This window comes from Haemaphysalis longicornis, unplaced genomic scaffold, assembly GCF_048455015.1.
Source record: "Haemaphysalis longicornis isolate Haplotype H1 unplaced genomic scaffold, Haemaphysalis longicornis Haplotype H1 scaffold_3, whole genome shotgun sequence".
NCBI classification, from domain to species: Eukaryota; Metazoa; Arthropoda; class Arachnida; order Ixodida; family Ixodidae; genus Haemaphysalis; species Haemaphysalis longicornis.
In genome coordinates this window covers 113,976,950-113,995,015 of record NW_027526335.1, presented here as the reverse complement: position 1 = coordinate 113,995,015, position 18,066 = coordinate 113,976,950, and the positions used below count along the sequence as shown (strand labels likewise).

At 48.2% G+C, this 18,066-nt stretch overlaps 1 protein-coding gene across 1 annotated transcript in view; it reads left to right on the top strand.

The window, feature by feature from the left end:
- Window positions 1-18,066, top strand: part of LOC144175024 (uncharacterized) — a 174,594-nt gene that overhangs the window by 104,719 nt on the left and 51,809 nt on the right. The gene's annotated exons all lie outside the window — the stretch shown is intronic.

Below are 18,066 nucleotides of genomic sequence, written 5' to 3'. Positions count from 1 at the left end.
GTGAAATGATAGATGAACATGTTGAGATTTTCAAGGTCTACCCCTGCTACACTGTTTTATGCGCTTGGAACGCCACTTTATTCGAAACGCGTAGAGAAACAAGACATCACTTTAGTTCACATCGACGTTATTGAATATGTTATCTCGTTGTCCGTGAGTTTGCAATAGTGTGATTACCCCTATGACGTTCCGTTTTCTGAAAGGGGGCTCCGTCGCCCTAATTTTTAATAACATTAAGAGCCGTGTTTTATCCGACGAATAAACGATTTTTAAAAGCCTCGGAGCTTTCGCGTATCATTTATCTTCTATGCAACCGTCAAGACGCAATTTAAAGGATCTGCTACGTTGTTGCACAAAATTCATAAAACATAGATACACAAACAATTTATAGACTCGCAAAGAGGAGGATGTTATTAGGGTCTGCATCCCATGGAAGGTTTTATAAACTTTGGCATCGCTGAGTTAAACACACTGAAATGACGCCAGGGTTTTAAAAAATCTGGACAAGCGCGATTACCCGGTTATCTATTTTCAACACAAAACCACCATCTTGTGCCGACGGTCAAAAGCGCTCTGCCACATTTAGTGTCTTCCGTTCGTTTTGTTTCCCCTGTCAAGCCACAAATATTTTACTGCCTTTGTCTAAATTGTTTAGGCCAAACCTAAGCCTTCTGGACCACAAAGAATTCAAAGAATAGGCTTAACCTTTAATTTATTTGGACATTATTATTTTATCACATGTGTTTTCTCAAGCTTTCCGGCATAAAACGTATCAGCATCGCTCGAGACGTAAGCTTGTACATTGAATTTTTCGCGCACTGCGCACTTTCAGCGTGGACTTGAAAACTTTGACGAATACTGTACGTGTACCTTCGTGAGAATGTCTATATCATCTGAGTTCATGGCTGCTTTCGAGGAAAACACACTCAAAGGCTCTGTATGAATAGATTTACTATTTTAGCAGTAGAACCTCGACCGTTCCACCGTGCCTGTCGGGAAGACATATACACCGCGTAAAGAGAACAGCCTTACTCGATAATCATTTACAACAGAGCTCGGAATGCACAGTTCGGAATCCAAATTTAAAACAAAAACTCTTCAATTAGCTGCCGCTCAAGAGCGTATGTGCTAATAACAACTTCCTGAAATAACAACGGAGATGGTCTGGTGACTTTTGTGGTTTGTCTTAACATGACAAGAAAGGGGAAAGAAACACTAGAAACACCCGAAATTTTTCCTCCTAATGCCCTTATCACAATCACACAAAATAGAGCAATTTTGGAACATTCAGGCGATTTGCACGAGAAGACGAAACAGAAATAACCTACGCCCTACGGAGCAATAAACATAATACTTCGGGTCTACGCCCGCTGTGGCAGGTTTCGGATTCCTGGCTCCCGGTGGGTGTATCTAAATAATAGAGAAACAAAAATGGTCCCGTGTCTGCTCGCATCCCCGCACCTGTCGTCCGAAGACGAGTCATCCTCCACCCCTGCCACGTAACCACTCCTCCTCTCTCGCTCCTCTCACGAATGCAATGGTGATTTGTTCAATTCAAATCAATGTTCCCGAGATTGCACATCTCGGGAACATTGCATATGTACTTGCACTTTCAGATTGCATATGTACTTCGTGCTTAAGCATTCTTTCACTTTGAGCAGTTGGCTGAATCGAGTGACAGACAAAAATATAGACAGACAGATGAAATTTTCATGTTCGGCAGGCCAAGAAAGGCTACCGTCTTTAAAAAAACGTAAGTACCGCAGCTGCGCGACCTTTCTATGCACTTTAAAGAACCAGAAGTACGCCCTTTAGATTTGTTCGAGTCCTTCCGCGACGGCGCGCTGCACAGCTCATGTCATAATTTCGAGCGTTGCGGCTCAGATTTCATTCAAATTGTGACGGCAAGTATGAGCACATGTAAAAAGCCCGTGTTGATAGCCCAGCTAAGGGGAGGGAAGATCAGTAGACAGGAACGGGGAAGACCGGGCTGGCAAGTCCTGCGCGAACGTTTGTGTTGATGAGGCAAAGTATTTATTATGGCGCCTCCTGCTCTTCTCAGAAAGGGAGGGGGGTTACATGTGCTGTTGAATGTATTCTAAATCCTTTTATCGGGTATAGCACTTTGTAACAAGGCTATGCACTATCTTAGTTTAGTCTGCATGTAACTACTAGTAACCAGTAGTGCGCATTTAGATAGCTGGGCATATCTTCATTCCCTAAAAAATAAAACGAGGCCACGTTTGCGTATTCACTTACGTACGCAGAGTCGACTGCTATTAAAAGCTCAGCAAGCTATCGCATCCTATCCTCATTGACTGAGCTCATCAACGCTTTCCGAGACCTTTTGTTCAATACCTGAATGTCAACGTGCAGCTCTGCATTGAAGGTCCCAACCAACATGAAATTACGAATCCCCGCCGCTCTTTTGAACAATATAACACGATCCCCGAGATGCTACTTTTATGCAAGACTGAAATCCTCGCGGAACTATGCCCATAACAGGTTGTCGTCGTAAAAGGAACAGCTCCGGAAACGACTGACGTGAGGCGCAATCGCAGTAACCGCGTATATTATTCGTTCTGCTCCACTAAAAAGGTTAGAATAAAAGACGTAGTGTGGTACTTGTAGCGCTATGTAGAGGACGCGGGCATAGATGACTAATGGTTACTCGGGGAAAATCTTTGTCAAGCAGGGGAAGCACGGAACCCGGTAGGAGCGTCTCAAAGAGCCACACGTAACGCCGCTTTGTTGCGAGGTTGCATGAAAAGATTTTCTGGTGTACTGTGCTTGCTTCTCTTTCTTTCCTTTCTTTCTTTCCTTTATTTTATTCTTTTCTCTTTCCTTTTCTTTCTTTTTGTTAACGCATTAGGCATTGTCCGCATCAGCTTTCAACGATTATTTATCTGCGCCTCATCGTGTTAGCGTGACACCTTCCGACGCTGTACCCGTGCCGCGGGTTTCCTAGTGTTTTTCGCAAACCGCTTCCGCCACTTGTACCCGTTTCCCGTGCACAGGTACAGATTTTAGCGCTTGGACACAGTTTGAAACTAAGATTCGAGCCCCTGTTAAAGTGCCTCGTTCGTTTTCGTTCAAACCTCGGATTTCCTAGCCTCTATTCATTAGATGAGCAGCCGACCTCTCGAAACTTCTTCGTGCCACAATGAACAGATAGGCGAGTGGCACATGCTGAGCGGTATTTATTAGTCTTATCACTCAGATGAACTAAGTATCCTTTGGCGCTCTTTGCCCCCAGTCGGCCTTGCGCCATCAAAATGCAAACATTATCAGCAGCAACACATGCTCAGCAAGCTTGCACGTATAGCATTCTATGCACTCAGTATCGGTTCAAAAGTGTCGGCGTAACGCCATAAAAGATATGCGCTTTCGTTTGTATACGCACCGAGCGAACAAGCCTGGCATGACGCAACTCTGGAGCAGATTTTCGCTTTTTTTCACTCCGAACGTTTCGGTTTGGATCAATATCGATTGATTGATTGTGCGGTTTAACGCGCCGACGCAACGCAGGCGATGAGGCGCGCCGTAGTAGAGGGCACCGGATTAATTTTGACCACCTGGGGATCTTTATCGTGCGCCGAAATCTCGTACACACATGCGTTTTTGCTTTTCGCCTCCATCAGAAAAGCGGCCGCCGCGGCCGGGAATCGAACCCGCGACCTCGTGCTCAGCAGCGCAACGCCTTAGCCACTGAGCCACCGCGGCGGGTTGGATCATTATCGAGACAATTAGGAACTAGACACAGCGACCATGACACGTGCAGCGGAGTAGTGGGGCCAGAAAATTGCTCTTGTGCCCGGTCGATACCGCTTTAATGAACCATATATCTAGAATTCTGTTCCAGATAAGGAATTTAAACACGCCAGACTGAGAACGTAATGTCAAGAGCAAAATGTATTGTTTGCACACCGAAAGGTGACCGTGCTGTCCACCCGCCCCTTCCCCATCGTCATATGCGCTTTGTATACGCTCTTATTTGCTACGCGGCACCTATCGCAAAATGGCCGTGCGGGTTTTAATGCTGTTGGTGGACAAGAACGCGCAGCTCAAGCCCCCTAAGTTACTATGTTGCGAAGCACCGCTGGCTCAATCGTCTGTTCTGGAGTGGTCATCGCCACGTGGATAGAACTGTAGTGTTACAACACGAAAAAAAATGGTCGGCATCCCACCCCGCGAAAGGGGATGTTCAGAAAAGCTGTTGTAAACCACAACACATGCTGATGTAGGAGGGTATGACGTGTTTCTCGTTGTCTCGCCGGGCTTGTCGATCGCGCTCACCTAATGTCCCTAGATAAGGGTACAGAGTATCGGCCTTCTTTTATCCTGTTCTGTCGTGCCACCGCCATGATCATTGGTCAGTTTGCATTACGCGGCAATTGTTTACACTCCGACTAGAAATACAAATCGCCAGCTCGCCTTGACCACGGTACCGCCACCCTGATGAGCCGGAAAAAACTTGAAACGCGAGCGCTTGGAACACCGACAAAGAGAGGGCGGCGAAAACGTAAACATGGCCGACGGGGGTCTCAGCAACGGCAAATCGTTAGGCAATATTTATTATCTACCTAACAGCCTACTGATCTCTAAAACGGTGCCCATTGAGAACTAATCCACTTAAAAGGCACTTCCAAGTGATGTTCGCATAAGCTTTAGGTCCGAATCATGTTTTGAACGGCGTGCGACTTTGATGGTGACCGCGTGCTAATAGCACACTAGCCGGCCCATTCGTGTTCTCCGCGGGTGAAGCTCGTGACATTGCCCCGGCTGAGGCACAAGACGGGACTGAACCTGAGTTTTGCCACTCGCAGAACAAACATGGTCAGAACCCTAGCCACAAATGGCTTCGCTGCAAAAAATCGCGAGTTTGCGCCTAACACAAAATATCGTGCGAAAGCAGCAAACTTGAGCATTGCATAGCATTGCATTGCATAGCATCACATAGCATTACATTACTACTCATATAGCAGTGCCAATACACAACTGCGGTTATGTGCCCCCATCACTTTCCTAACAGCATCAACTGGCGGGTATGCGTCCGACCTTACGCCTAGCGTTTCACTCTGAGGTCTAGAGACGTGAGCCCGGCATCCGCAGACTGAAGGGCAATGGGACCAGTGAGAACTTTTTAACTGCAGGGATATTTAATCTCTTGGTTTCACCGTTAGTGAGCAGAAGAAAACAACAACAAAATGCCGAGCGCGCGTGAGCGTGCCTCTCATGATATGCCTTGTAACACGGCACGCACCCAGGCGGGGGCTGACCTGGAATCGAGCGTAAGGAGGGCTAATGTGCCCGCCACACAAAACTGCAAATTATAAACCGAAGTTTTTGAATGAAGAAAGAGCATACAGGTAATCACCAGCGAGAATTGGTTGCGCCGTCAGTGAGCAAAAACGCACGCGCCACCTGTCATCGTTCCTGACGTCACATGCCACACTAATAACGCCTAGCCTTGGCTAGTTGGTGCCACGCCCACGCGGATCTCTGTTTTATATGCGAGTGGCTCTGCTCTCGGACGGCTTAGCTGTGTGGGCTTTTTCTTCTACTTTTTCTTGTAGCTGTGTCGCTTTTTCTACAACATGGCCGCCGCGGTCGCTCAGTGGCCAAGGCGTTGCGCTGCTGAGCATGAGGTCGCGGGTTCGATTCCCGGCCGCGGCGGCCGCTTTTCTGATGGAGGCGAAAAGCAAAAACGCCCGTGTGTACGAGATTTCGGCGCACGTTAAAGATCCCCAGGTGGTCAAAATTAATCCGGAGCCCTCCACTACAGCGCGCCTCATCGCCTGCGGTGCATCGGCGCGTTAAACCCCACAATCAATCAAAATCAGTTTCCGGGGGGCGGTTGACAGGTGCTGCCTCTGCGGTGCAAACCGTGCACAGAGGCACAAAAAAAAGACGTAATTTAAAACTAGCAAAAACATGTCGTCTGTCCGAAGGTGACTCCGCACGCTAAACCACCAGCTTAACGCCAGTACCTCCATCCACTCTCCACACGAGGGGCGAGAAGAGGACAGAGCAACATGGGTCGGAAGGGAAGATCGCAGGCGGTGTTATGTGGCAGGGCGGCAGGAAACTATTGTCTATCGGCGTCATTTGCAGCTAGGAAAGGAGGTACTCGACCTTTTTTTTAGATAGTTTGATTGGAAACGGAGACAAGAGTATACTTTGCAATTGCTTAAATCTTGATCGGTGCTCGTAGCTTCCGGAGGGCCTGGTGGTGGCGGTGACGGTGTTTTTTACCGGGCGGACGTCGACTTGCGTGCTCTGTCGGCAATTGCTCCCCTCCCTCAGTACCGTTTTAACGCTTCGCGCGCTAGATCACTGCCAGTCACTGAAACTTGTGTCCTTGGAAAACTGGACGATCAGGCGCAAAATATTTTGCCTTGCGATCCAATAGCATTCACAAAATATGTCGTCGTCCAAAGAGGCATGCGGGGCGGGTTTTCTTTAAAGTTTTTAACACGAAAGTGTTTTATTCCGGCATAGACAAAGGTTTCACTGACGTCATATTCGCCACGGAAATTACGCCAGTACAACAAGCAAGCGTCCTGTAAAGGGTGCACCCCTGCACGCAGGGTCTTTTTGCGGAGAAGCAACCTTTAGTACTAAAGAGTACGTCATACTTAGAGTTGTTCGTTTTCGGGTTTTATATCTTAACACGAAAGTGTTTTATGCCGGGATACACCAAGATTTCACTGAGCTCATATCCGTCACGGAAATGACGCCAGTACACCTTTTCCGAAGCGACCGGCCAGTAGGACCCACCATTTCACTTCCGTGTTTTACCGATTCCTATGACAGAGGAATCAAGCAGTTTTTTTTCTGCTAGAACCCTATCACCGCGTCGGCATTCATCGTCCAACTCACCGCTATCTCACTTGCTCACTAACTCACTGGCAACCCCCAGCCAGTAACTTTCGCAATCTAATGAGAGAAAGGGAACCACTACCCGTGTTAATAGCAATCTGGATATCTGTATAAACGCGAGCTCTTCACTCTGCTCTCATGAATCACCGGGCGACAACCCACGCTCATGTACCCGGAACGCGAGCATCCATCTCAAAGGGAGTGGCCCCAGAAAGGACGCATGAATGACGGGATCAATTTTGGCGGCGCCACGCTAGACGAGCAGTGCGCGCGGCGCAACTGACGCACGCACATCGCAGCGGGCTGTAGGCGTAACGCCGGTGGAAAATGCAGTTCACCAAAAACAAAACACACCACACAGCCTTGACTGCGCGGGAATAATGACAACTGCCCGCCGTTGTCCTCTTCGTGATGGTATATATGCGGCGGCCCCCCCGCCGCATGTCCGAACGCCCCGAAGAACTCGGCCGACGGCTTTCATGCATTATGCACACGGACGGGCGACGTCGTGTGCCCTCGAAGGGCGTGGGTGAACCGTTATTAATTGCAAATTATTCAGGCGACTGTTCGCTCCACTTGGCCGTGTTTGCTCAGCGAGTTGCCCCCGCCGGTCACCAGAGGGCGCGCGCGGGAGCCGGCCGCCGTTTGGCAAGACAGCGCACGGACTCGCGTGTCGGTGCCCGTATAGTGCATGCATACCCCGCCCACCTGCGGCTCACCTACCTGTTGCGTCCCTTGTGACGTCTCGCGTACACATTGTGGCCTCACGTGTTTTTCTCAATGCCCAATTGCTGAGTTATTTGGGGCCTAAGAACGGGGAAGAGGGAGTTAGCTCGGAAAACTTTGACAAGGTCTGAGTCTAACAGGACTTCTGTAGTTAGTCCTGGTAAAGTAAAAAAAAATGAGTGGGTGGTAGTTTACCTGTTTGGAGCAATAGCCCTCAAAATGTTTTTATTCAATGTGTTCAGGCCATTGTATGATTTGCGTTGTTGTTCGGGCCATGATTAGCCGCAAGGGATAACACCAGCAAAAAAAAAAAAAAATCCCGGGCCATCTTCACTAACGTGAAACCTAGGGAGGGGCGAAGCATGCAGTGTATAAGTGTATTCTCGGCGCCTTGGCCTTTTTGCCAACGGAGATGAAACCGTTGGTGGGTTGAAGTATGCAGCTTTGCTGTAAAATCCCTTGTCTTTGAGGCACAAACTCTCTAGCGCAAGGCGTAAACGAGTGTCCCGGTGTTTTTTAGTACGCGTTACGAAGCGCTCCAGTGGGAGGCGTAAACGCGTGTCCCGGTGATTTTTTAGTACGCGTTACGTTCTAGGCCAGGCGCAAACAAGTTTCCCGGTGTTTTAGTACCGCGACTACATGAGACGTCGATTACGAGGATGACAGCAGACGCCAACAGCCCTAGCCCCTAAGGGGCTTCGCTCCTAAAACAACGTAGATTTTCCGTGGGAAAACAGCATGAGCGCAACTTTTTAGGCAGTCTGGCAAGGGAAAAATTATACCTATGTCCAAGAGCAAAGTAATGTGGCTTAGCTGTTTCATGAGCTGCCGGCAGCCACTCATTGGACAGAATGTAATTTTTAAAGCTTGACGTCTGCATGCAAGCGGACACGCGTAGATCGGAAGGGGACTGTCTTCCTTCCCAGCCAAGCCGTGACGTAATATAGAAGTAGAGGTTCTGTGTTGGCTCACATCCGGCACACCTCAGCATATTTTGTCGCTGGGGTCGTTGCCAACGGCGCAGGCTGTACATATATAGTCGTGGCTTGCAGGAGGGTAGAAAGAGAACGCGAACGGTACTAATGATTTATTTTTGAACACTATAGCCTGAAATGTGGGAGAGAGGTCATCGCGGCAAGCGAATCTACCCCCCTTAGAGAAGCACAATCGCAGAGACGGAAAAGCGCCCGGCAGAAGTGCGTAAGAAATTTATCACAAGCTGTATATCATTGGGGGGAAAATCCGCGTGATTCACGTTTTGGAAAAATTTGGGAGTAGAGCTAGAATGCAATTTTTTTTTCAATACCTTCTTCACGATCACTAAGAGCTGATGACACAGAATTTTCTCTCTTGCGGTGCAGAAGGATCATGATACCCTCTACATGTCGCTGCATGACACATCGCTGCTCCTCACGAGAGAAGAGAGGACAGGGCTATCTTACTCCGTGGGATAGGGCGATGCCGCTCCACGAGGCATTCTACCGTACTGTTCCTCTCTCATCCGCCACCGTTTCTTGCGAGGTGTGCTGTCCTCTGGAACAACTTAAGAACGGTAACGGAAGTTACCGCTGTGACTCATCACCGCAGCCGGATGTTACTCCGCGCGGCGCAAGTAGGGCGTTACTGGGAATATTTTGAACATGGCATAAGCTGTTTTCGTAATTTTTTTAACTTAATATGCTTATATATTAATGCATAGACGACAAACAAACTACGTGAGAAAAGGAAGACGATATCACGCCTTCTTAGCATCTCCTTACGCACGCGCCAGTTTACATCCGGGTCCGTCACTTAGGCGTAGTGATGCTGTACATGAGCTATTGCCGTTCTTAACTTGTTCCAGGGTATAGTTATCACTTTCGGAGTTCCACCCTTCGCGTTCGTCACTTACGACCCACCTCTTGTCACCTGTCCTGGCTTCATAAGCGCTCCTGGGCTGCTGTACCAGAGCGGTGACAGGGTAAAGACGGCAGCGGATCCAATGGCAAAGCTATGGCGGAGAGAGGCTCGTGCAGCACCTAGGTGTGTAAGGTGAAAACAATGAACCGAGGGGATTTCCGAACCAGAAGGAGCCGATTAAACGAAACAGAAAATGTCCGGTGCTTGAGGCGGCATGCTAGGGCGAGCACACCAGGAAGATACATCTGAAACAAAAAACATCCCTTCCCAAAGAAAGTTGCGAGAAGAACGAAAATTTTCTCACATCAAAACTGCGTGAAAAGTACATCAAGACATTCGCTAAAAGTCCGTCCAACCTTCGCTCAAAGTGCGTTCAATCAAATCAAAGTGCGTTCGAAGACTCAAACAGCAGACGAAGAAAGAAACCAATGCGATGATTTTTCGCACGCTAAGTAAACGTATCTACGAACGATCTAAATGCATACCGATACGTCGTCTATGAGATGAAGGTATACTATTGCGCTCATTCTGCATGATCGATGCGTCTATTGTCTTATGAAGAACCATTTCTTTTTCGCGATTTTTAAGTAACCGTTTTGACACAATGGAATCCCTATTCCACGCACGCACCGTGTGTCAAGAGATCTTATCAGAGCTTTTCGGTCGACCAACCGTTCTGTGGGGAAATGCATTAGTTTTCTGGCAGCACGCCATCGGTCCCACTAATAAAGCTCTCGCTTTAAAATAAATTAGAGATTATCGAGTCCCGATATTACGAAGTCCTGAGGGCACGGGCGCTCTCTTCAGCGTACCGCGTCGAAAGGTATGCGAGATGCGCGAAACATTAAAAGAACAAACTGCTCATCATCAAACTTAGGTGCCGTGCAACTTAACTGACAAGATGTCTTGCTTCTTTGTAGGCGAGGTGAGCAGCGAAGAATAAGGTAAAAACGTGGACAAAAGAAACCATGGCAGTGGAAGGGTCAAGATCCTAGGTCACGTCTGTGCGGTAAAGCCTGGAGAGGTCATCCAGGGGGCGCACTTGCACGCACTTCCCTCCGAACGGAAACGAAAGACGGTGGTTACTTCTAAGCTCCAAGAGTAGGTGGCCGAGCGTGACTCTATGTCGCATATCTATGAGAGTACGCCCGATGGTCTCGGAGTAGAGAGCACGTAGGTGGGCTCTGGCGGTCTTGCACGCGACAACTAATGGAAGACCGCAGTTTTGAACAGGTGGGCGCGCGTGGGCGAACCTACCTAAGTGGCTTAGCCTAAACCTCTGACACAACGCCGCCAGCTCCCCCAGTACTTCGTCCTATCGTTGAGATGTAACCTTCCAACCTTCCTACACGAGTATAGGGCAAATACTAGGTTGATGCCGTGTCACTGTCAAAGTGCGACACAAAATGGAAATGACTTGCGTCAGTCCTTCGATGATGCAAAAATCGGCGAGCAAGTTTCTCCAAGATTTAGTCGGCACTATGTGCAACCCTACAACGCTTGCTGTGAGGTGAGCAGTTAAGCTTTCTATGAATACGTCGGAGGCAAGCTGCAGCATCTACTGACGACACATGCGGGAACGTTATTTATCATTAGACACCGCATTTATTACCCTGCCCCCCTGATATGACGAAAAATATCGCGAAAGAGAAGATTAGGAGTAGAGTTATGGGAAAGGTTGCGCTAGCGTGTATTCGTACTCGGAGCTTAGCGTGAAGATAGAAATTGAAAAAGCGATGTGTTCCAAAACTGAAAATATCCAGGACGCCGCGTTTGTGTGGGAGTGATTACTTACACCACGCGTTCTGCGCCGGTCCTTTCGCTGCGCGCGCAAATGAATTGGCGTGAAAAATAGCGCATGAAATCGGAATAGAGGATCAAGAAAGTTGAATCAAAGGAATGCTTTAAAGCGAACGTTACGGCTTCTCTCCGTTGCTAGAGAGTTCTAGCACAGCGTCTTTGCAAGTAACCGTTTCTATTCACGAGGATCTACGCTAGGAGAAAAAAAAAAGAGATATCTTCGAGCTTGCATCGGGATATAGTTAGGGATTGTATGCAGTGAAAGCGGAGGAAGTAGTTTTCGCACAAATTTCGCAAACACGCGCACAGGCCCTTGTGAGTTAGTGTCTAGTCTACCCGAGCACTTTTTCGGCAAATAACAAGGTTATTTACGTTTACGTTATGCCTGACAGCGTGATAGACGGTACTCCGGATTAAAAAAAATAAAGTTACAGACATTTCAGTGCTGCGGCAGCCACTGTGCACTTGACGTAACGGCAGCTCCATACCATCATTTGCAGGCAGCAACACTGTTGTTCTCTTGAAGCACCCGGACCCGTTTGCCCTTATTCTCGATTTCGTTAATTTTCTGTGAATTTGTCATCTTATCCGGAAGCGTTTTCTGATTGCATTTCCGTTGTATCACGTGCTCCCGGCTGACAAAAGGGGTATGTGTTGGCATTCACAAATTTGATGTTTCATGGGCTTTAACGGCATCGAATCAAAACTGCCAGTTCTTGACTCGCATTTTAGGAAATTCGTGGATGTCGTTCAATAACTAGCTGAAAGGGAAAGCGTAGAGGGGATCTCGTGCAGTAAGTACTGGCGCCGACACGCAAGATTAGGTTCATGACTAATTCGAGTCGCTTGAATTAGCGAAAAGTTTCCATCCGTCCCGGAGTCCACTAAGTGGTGCTGTCGTTCGTCTGCGGATGGCATGCCGGGCTGCTGCTTGGTGGGCAGCCGTTCGACCGCCGGCGTCAACACGTGTGTGATGAATGCGCTACTATCCACTCAAGCAGGCTGCTCTTCCGTCCCTCCATCTTCTAGGAGTACGGACGGCGTATCCACGTCTGCTCCTGTTCGGCTTTCGCGTTCGAATCCTAAAGGTGGAGCTTAAGCAACCTCCAAGTTTTAAATGCGCAGCATATCGCTGCCAACACCGACAGTCCTTTGTGCGTGTGTGTGGATTTTATGGCGTCGCGTTTTTGGCGTCGCCCCCTTTCTTTGAAGCCACCTTCGCGTTCTCTACAGGAGCGTTTCTCCGGTAGCAGGCGGTGTTAACAAGAAATATATATAGATGGCGAGGTATTCCAAACTTCTATTAGTAGTGGCAGGGTTCATTCATGTAAACGTTATTGTGTGCAAAGCACGTACTAAGCGTATTCAAGGTACGACCTAACAATATACACGAGCGTCACAGCGTCCTCTTATTTACGAATTCATGCATGGCTGGTATTCACGAAAATAAAACAAAACTGTGTTTAAAGCAGTGTCAGACAAAGGTTAAATGAAAGCGCTACAAAAAGAAAATTTTAGGACAAAGGCTTCTTTCTGCGATCGTTTGCTTTGCAAAACCAAACGAAAAACAAGACGTAAAGGCAGATACACTGGGTCACACTCCGGGCTTTAGCGGTGAAAATAACTACGTATGGGTAGTTTGCCCGCATGGGGCACCTTGACCATCAACCTCATGATGGTGAGTGGAGGCATTGCGAATTCCGAATCCCCTGACATAGGCTGCGTTTAAAGGTGACTAATTAGTTGGCGAAAGGTTAGAAACCAGAAACGGTGGCCATCGAAGCCATGATCAAGCTCCGGCAGATGGACTCCCTGTCTGTATATCAAGCAGGGAGCTTCGAGACCTTGCTGAATATCAAGGTAAACAAACGCAATACTTCACTACAATGTGTTATATAATGGGTCACTGTATCATCAACGCTCTTCTCTCAAAATTATCGGACCCAAAGATGGCCCACACCGAGGCATTGAAGCAATTCACCTGCCTATTATTTGGTGAGCCCGAAATTTTCCTGCTATTTCTGAGAACTTTCCAGCATTGCTTAAAAAATTGCGGCCAGCAGGTTTTTCGTCAAAATTGCGGCGTTGTTAAAATCTACAAGGCAAAAACGCTTTCACCCAGAGACAGTCTTGAAGAAGTAAATACCGGAAAACAGTCGGATAGCCTCTTCAGACAATCGAACGTGGATAACCTTAAAATGGCCGTCCCAGCACATAAAAAAACCAATTTCTCGCAGGGAGTAACCTATGAGAGCGAACTCTTAAACAAAGTTGATGCGGATCTTCTCAAAGGCCTTAGCGATGAAGGCTTGATAGCAGTCAAACTGACCACAATTTGGCGTCATGGGAAAGAACTCAAAACAAACAAGTAATACTGACCTTCAACCGACGCAAATTACCGCTATGTGTAGACGCTACCTTCATATGTTGGTCTGTCCCAGCTCGCATCCCTAACCCACCCAGATATTTCAAGTGTCCACACAATGGGCATTGCACGAACAGCTGTCGTCAATTCCGGGCACGGCTGGCGACCGTGTCGTTCGAGTGCCGACGGAGGAAGAACGAAGTTCACAGAGCAGGGACGGCGCTGGCTGAATTCCCGTATCCTGCCTTTCCTCTCCGTCGTAGTATCATTAGAGAATTTTAGCACACTCTATGCTCCGTCTGTTCTGTGGTTACCGTGTCGACCGGGACCCGACTGCGCCTGCGCGCGCAGGCACGGCGGGGAGGGCGCACCCCACCGTAACGAATGCGCCGGCATGGCGAGGACCGGCTGAGGAACTAATCCCCCCTACCGAAACGAATGCACAAGTGCCCAGATGGGTCCCGATCAACACGGTAACCACGGAACCGACGGAGCATACGTGGTGCTAAAACTCTCTATTGTCGGCAAGCCCACCGGCACGCCGACTCCTCTCTGCACTCCAGTTGTCGTCGCACCCGATTACAGCTTCAAGCGGGCGCTCGCTTCCGGCTTCCGCCGTCGTCGTTTCTGATTGGGGGTGTTGACGTCCTTCTGCGGCCGGTTGATGCGCACGCCTGACAACCGCGACAGCTGCGGACGGAAAATAGCTCAATGAGCTTAGTAACGCTCTCGCGTTAATATTCTGTCTTTTTTGTGTCCGCAGTCAACGCCTTCCATGCCGGAATGGAGTGAGTAACCGAGGGATAGTTGTTTTAAATAAAGCAAGGTTGTATTTTGTCTTTGCGGTCACCCTGAACTTTACTGAGTCTTAGCAACCCTCACCGACCTCAAGATCGCTCATGCTGCCACGTGGAATTGCTTTACTTAAATTTCGTGACTGTGATGAACACTTGACAGCGTTTTTCAAAGAATCGCAAGAGTGCCACGCTTTAAAGCCCGCTTCTCATACAACGCACAGTACTGGCATGTATGTGACCCGTTCTGTCATTTCCTCATGCCCCGTAGCCTCGTCAAAAACCCCCTCCATCCCCGCCTTGTGTGCGTGTGTGCGTCTATGCCTTTCTTGCTCTACGATTTGCGTTCGGCCATATTTTCTTGTACGGAGTGGCGTGCGAATAGCGTTTGCTAACAGCTGCCCATGAAAATGCACCACGCACTGGATGAACGCATACTACTCGTAGAGCATCAATTGAAACTGAAGCTTTCGCGCTCAGCATCGTGTAATCTCTAACTGGTTAGTCAGGGATCCTAAAACCATGGCGTTAGGTCACTGCGAAGCAAGGAAGCGCTTGTCCTGCTCGTGTCTAGATTATTTGGCGGCGGCTAGTGAAAGGGAGGAAAGTCCTGGACTTTGCATCCCTGCATGTAACGACAGCATTGCGGAATGCAGTACACGTATGTGGCGGCGCAGGAGGGAGATAAGTAGAAGATTAGAAAGTCTAAGAACAGGATGATGTGTCAAGAATATAAGTGTAAAAGAGGCAACACAACGGCATAAAGCAAGAAAAGTAAGGAGAGCGAAGCGAAAGCCAATATGCCAGTTCAAGGCGTGCACTTCCAGTTGCCCATTTCGCACAATGAGGGGCAGGAATGGCAGCGTACGTCGGTTTTTTTTTAAGGCGATAGTCTTTCGTGGGCTACTTGAACGCAGAAATTTGTCTGTCTGTCTTTCTGTGACTCGATTCAGCCACCCGGCCAAAGTAAAATGAACGCTGCGCTATAGTCTTTTATACTCACAGCCAAATCTAAACGTCTAAATCGGGTGTCAGTGCTCATACTTGTCAACATTTTTTACCAAGAACAAGACATTACGAAAATGTAAGACCGCAAATCAATACATAAGTGATATTTGCAGTGTATCACTATTATAAATTCATGGATGCTTGGTTTTTGCGATAGCAATTGAAATACCACATCAACGGCAGAAAACCGTCGCCTACTGTTGCCAGCGGTACCCCCTGGCGGCATTTAAGAAATCAAACAGCAATAGCAACGAAAGGTTTCACGGTATATAGGATGCACATTCCGCTTGAAATGCACGTGGAGCAGGGCAACGTTGTTCTATAAACGTTGTAGTAGGGTGCCTCAATTCATGCATCTCCGCCGTACGGCAGCGCTGGCATCGAGACACCCGACTTGGAGCAGTGGAACGCGGTAAATTTAAATTGACCTGAGCAATCCTCTCGCGCGTTATCTTGGGAGGAACGAGACAGGAGAGGAACAGCATTAGCGGTGAGAGGGAAAGAGAAGGGAGGCCTTTACTTGGAAAGTGCACCGGTAGACTATCGTCTTTCAGCGACATTTGCAACGAAAGAAGCAGATACGCGGCCATTTTTTTTTTTAAGGGGGCCTGTTTATGCTTGAATTCCAGCCGTGCCTGGCGTCGCTCAAAACTCGGCGCGGCAAAGTGGAGAGGAGGAAAGTGCTCCGCAAAGATGTGTGAGGGAAAGTGGCGAGGATGCAAGGAGCCGACGATGAGGTGTGGGGAGTGGGCATCGGGGATTGTCTGCGCCTAGTGATGACGTAAGCTCTGACGTGCAGCTGTTCTTCTAGTTGAGAGAGATGGCGGGCGCTCGGCGGCATCAGTGTTCGATCTGCCGATAAGATAGGCCTACTTAAGAAAAGCCAAGCTGAAGCTAGTGAAGACCACCAGCACTGCTATTTCATCAATCTTCGCATCTCAAGTAGATGGTAGCTGAATTTTTTTTTTTTTTATTAAGCCCAGGTGAGCTTAATTTTTTGTGGGCTTTCGTGAAGGAGGCTTACCTCGTCAACAAAACTTAAAGTTTATCAACCCAGAACCCCTTCCCCTATTTCCCCCAACAGGCCCGAGTGCCATTTTTTCTATAATAAATTTATTCATTCATTCATTCATTCGTAGCTGTAAATGTACACGAAGCCGAGCAGGCCGAAGCCTATAGTTAATTTTCCTGCCCAGTTCGATGGCGTGACTACTACAACAAACTAACTACTACAAAGTAACAAAGTAAGAAGCAACGAAGTATCTACAAAGCAACTACTACAACAAACAGGGAGGTCGTGAAGCAGCTAAGGTCGCTCGCAACAGGGACCCAATATTGTTGCACTGCAGGTGCGGCCTGTGCGGACTTTCGTTTTTTTTTCAGTCGCGAGATTACTGCTACTGCTCGTGTATTGGTCCCTCCTTCCGGTAAACAAACGGAGTGCGCACAAGGCACCGAACAGCGCCTGACATGAGACTGCGCCGACCACGCCGCCTGCTCAGCGATTGCACCTTCATGTAAACCAAAGAAGTCATCAATCGCATTTGCAGCCGTCGTTCTCCGCATTTCCGCAGCGTAGGTGTCGCCATTTTGTGAATGCCCCAGGAGACACGAACTATGCAGTATAACTTGCACAGCCAAAACAATTCGGACGCTGTTTGTACCCGTCGTAAAGGTTGAGCCTGTCTGTGTGTACGTCCAGCCTTACTGTCGCCCACTACCTTCAAAGTACGTGAGAGTAGAGCTATAGGTTCACACACGCCAAAGGAGGGCAGCTTCCCTCTTTCCACTTTTTTTTTTTTTTTTACTGGAAAAATTTTGCCGCAGCCGCGAGTAATGAACGCACGTGACGAGCCGTGTTTATCGAACATTGGCCATCTCGCGGAGCCGTGCACCCATATCGACTGCCCGTGGCACTCGGTAAATAGTGAGCCGCTTTGTTGGCAACCACGGAGAAAAACTGCGTAGAGGGCGCGGGGGCGATGATTATTCGCGATAGGACGCCTACTCTAGCAATTTCGTGGTTGCGTGCTTACGATGCTCCAGAGGGCTTTACGAGGTTGTTGACGCAGCAGGTGATTTTGAAAACGAAACGTTGGACTGTGTGAAGTCTTGTACTGAACTGGCTTTGGATGTTAGTTTTAGTGCGGCAGTCTGTGTGTGAAGGTCAGGAGGCATGTAGATGCAGGGGAAGTTTTGTCTTGTTACCTTGCTTTTTAGAGAGAGAGAGAGAGAGAGAGAGAGAGAGAGAGATTAATTGAAACGAATCACCGATAAACACCTCGTAGGCTCAGAGGCGTAATCAAACTTGAAGGCTTGAATCAATCAAGAGGCCGGCCCATTAAATTCGCAGCTTCAAGCACTCGATGCAGAATATAGAGCATATTCCTTTAAGAACACATAAGGCATCCTCAGGCCGTGCACAAATTACGCGCCTATGTATTTTGGTTTTACGTGTTTAATTTGTTTGGATATTTTAGTGTTTGGTAAAAAATGGTCGGTTTTCATGGATTAGTGCATGATTTTTTACTTTTCTTGTCAATTTCTGCACGAGCACAAAGCTGTATTCTTACTCTTAAACATTTTTACCAA